Source organism: Solanum pennellii, chromosome 9 (assembly GCF_001406875.1).
Source record: "Solanum pennellii chromosome 9, SPENNV200".
Classification (NCBI taxonomy): Eukaryota; Viridiplantae; Streptophyta; class Magnoliopsida; order Solanales; family Solanaceae; genus Solanum; species Solanum pennellii.
In genome coordinates, this window is record NC_028645.1 from 38422152 (window position 1) to 38426015 (window position 3864).

The window sequence follows — 3864 nt, forward strand, 5'->3', positions numbered from 1 at the left end:
TGGTTTGGAGAAACGCTGAAGTCCAAACCGCTGCAAGTGTCGTCAATCTGCTCTCTAACCTGCACATAATAAAATAGTAAATAGTAGGGGGTTAGTACACCAATCGTACTAAGTATGGGTGTATGCACACATACACATAAGCTATGCATGATAAATGAAAGCTCTTCCTAAGCAATATGTCATTTCTTGAAAGTCTAGGCATTAGACTCTCCTAATTCGTTAGTTGTGAATTTTGGTATGAATGTAATGTATTTTAATGCATTCAAAGCACACAACTCATTTTCCATATGATTACAAGATATTAATATCATCAATATAATTTTAGAACAACTCGAGCTAAGATTTGAATTTGGTCTTCCTAACGTGAGAGCTCGCTTTTTGACAGTTAGATTAATTTTCAGTCTTTTTCTTATTATTGTTGTGTAGTTAAATAATTCCTTTGTTCCTATGTTTTACTTACAAGTTCAATCATTCCTTTTGTAGTCCCATACCCAGAATGAATCGATCTAAGTAATCCGAGGACTAAGGAATGATTTCCTTACCTTATAGTGAATCATTCTTTAAACTATATATTCATTACATTTCATATGCCATTCTCTATTGATCATGCCATTTATTTCATTGCATTCATGTTAGGAAGTTATAAGGTATTTATGTAACCTTACGTTTTTACTTCCCTTTACTGGCATCATATAAGAAGTCATTATAAGCCAATCTTATTGGCTTTGCCCATTATTTCCTGAAACTTCATGAGTGTGATATTGGCACTCTACCTTCCTAAGCTCTTCCTCATTGCTCACTTTGAACATACGTTCCATCATCATCATCATTCACTTTCATAGTGACATCATTAGGAATAAGATCATGCAAGCTTAACATGAAATCCAGTGTCTCCACTAAACTGAATAGAGGTAATTCATTGGTTAAAATGAATTTAGACCATGTGAGCTACTGATGGAATCTAGTGTCTGTCCCACACCAAACAGGGGTGATCCCTGACTAAGGCGAATCAATGTAAAGTGTTCACTCCATACTGACAATGAGTGGCTCGCGGCTATAGTGAACAAAGAACATATCATGAGCATTAACTGATATAGATCATATGAGCTAAACATGAAATCCATTATCTACCCCACACCAAAAAGGGGTGGAATCACCGGCCAAGATTAAACTGAACATGTCTAGGTCGCTTAGGTGGAAACCACTGCTAGTTCCTATGTTGGCTAGACATAGTTCGAAGACTAGGGACATAATGAGACTACTTATCCACTTCGGTGGTAGCCTCGACTCATGATACTTATACGTGCAAGCACATGTCATAACTAGTCTATCGGTGCTATGCTCACTTGATTATCTTCTTTATCTTTTAGAGTTGACTGAAGCATTATGGAAGCTTACATCTATATTGAGATTTACTTACTCTTTTGATGACTTTTCATCCTTAATTTACGTTGATGGAATCTGAATTGTCCTTACATATCATCCTTACTTTACATTGATGAAATGTGAATTGTCCTTACATATCATCCTTAGGTGTTAATGAGACTAGTCTCACACATTGTAACACCTTTATTTGTGAGTATTCTTTTAACATAGTAGCTTAGGTTTAAGTAACACATGTCTCACTTTCTTTAACACCCTATTCTGGTAACTTACTTAATTTAGACCCATTTAGTTATGTTACAACTCACGTTACTTATTTACTTTAGTGTAGTAGCTTTATTTCATCGTTTATGGACGATGAGCACTTCTTTCAATGAGTTACGTATGTTCATGGTTCATTCTTGTAGATCATGTTGGGATTTTTCCCATTGAATGTCATGCCCCTGGTTATGGATTCAGTGAATTACTTTATAATATCATTTGATACTCTAACTACACAAGATTGACATATGATTAGTATTGGCTCAACATATGGATATTAAACTTCATGACCATTTTTGTTGGCATAGACCAATTTTATGTAAATTTATATTTAAATTCAATGTGTATCAACCTTTAGAAAATATTTCAATCATTTACATAAGCTCCTATCCATTTGCATGCATTCGTTTTGACAAGTAGAGTTAGCCAATTTTACTAGCACCAGATAGTCAATTCATTCAAGATGTGATTTCATAGTTGTCTTTTAAGCCAATCTTAGTTCATGACTTTAAGGTAACATTTTTAAGACATATTGGACATCATCATATTAACATTTGATGACTATAACATCTTCATAAATTCACAATCACAACAATACAACATTCGGACAACACATCAATACTTAAACAATTACGGGTGTGACCAACACATCGTCAAATCATGATTCACGTTTTAAACAGTTAACTTAAAAGTTCACAACTTCATACGTTAATCGACCTACCAATAACATGATCTCTAACCTACTCAACATAAAATCGAGAAGGATACTCGGGACAAGGAGTTTGACGAGAACACTCGAACAACCCTAGTTTTCAAGATCTTTGAATCGTTGGAAAGAAAATTCTCTTGGAGAAATAAGTCCAGGATAGAAACCCATACCTTATGTAGATTCGAATCTACGACGATCACTTTACACGAAATCCTTGAAAAGTACGTACTTTTAAATCGCCCAAGAGAGACTTTTGCGTTTTACGTTCCTACGGCTTAGTCATGACTCTCTTGTGACTGAACGTGGTTTCTAGGTTTTTGGAACTAATGTTGAATTATTCTTTAGGTTAATTAACTTAATTAATAAATTTATTATTTAATTACTAAAATACCCCTCTTAAGTTGACTAGACATAGGAGGACGATTGACATAGCCAAATCCGAAGTTGGCTAAGTGTCTCGGCTGGACCAAGGTTTTAAATTGATTAATTTTGCTTCTTATTTAATTAATTAAGGGACTTAAAGGATTACTAAAATACCCCTAATTCAATATGACCACAACTAACAACTTTGGACCATCCTAGGTTAGGTACTAGGTTGTCCCTAAGTTAGTTAGGTGCCACCCGACCATGTCCTAGGTTGTCGGCTGCATTAGCGGGTCTAATTCAGTTAGTCCTAGGTTAGCTGTCTAGTTAGAATAGTTGGTTAGTAATTAGAGTTATTTAGGATGGCTGATCCCACATGGAGGGACCGGCCCGTGTGTGTCATGCCTAACCGCCCTAACAAAATTTGGTTAGGGTAGTTCCTGGTTTCCATGGCCGGTTCATTCACGTGTGATGCCGATATGCTTCCACATGGGTTTGTTGCACTTTACGAACTAATTTATCTTGATGGGTCATTAGGGAATGTTTACTTATGGTCCCAAGGATCCTCACTATATTTAGCACTGCTTAATCTACATTATCATTTTAATTGATAAAGTACCATGATATCTAGGCTTGACACTTGGATGCCTTATACCTTTTGTGAGTTGGACGAAATATATTTTATTATCTTAGGGTCTTCATTGCAGGTACAATTCTTAAACATCAATCTTGGATAGGGGCATGACCACCCAAAAGTAAATGTCATATCCTAAGGGCATACTGCGCTCTTCATTAGAGATATTTTTTTCCGGAATGTTACATAAAAATTCACCTCCATGCGAACGCCCACACTTACCACAAGACTTGTTGTTTCGCTGGGCACCTCTATCATTTCCCTTTTTTGGTCCAGACTTTTTCACTTTGGCATTAAAATTTCCTGAAGGAGCAGACTTACCTGAATGCCTCTTGAACTTAGGCCTTTTCTGGACTGCAAATGAGCCCCTGCCAGAGCTAGAACTAGTCTGGCTTGTGGCCTTAGACTTCTTTCCTTCATGGATTCTCCTTTTTCGACTACTCTCCTCCACTTTCTGAGCATACACCATCATTCTTCCCAGATCCATGTTGTCATGCAACATGGCTGCCCGACA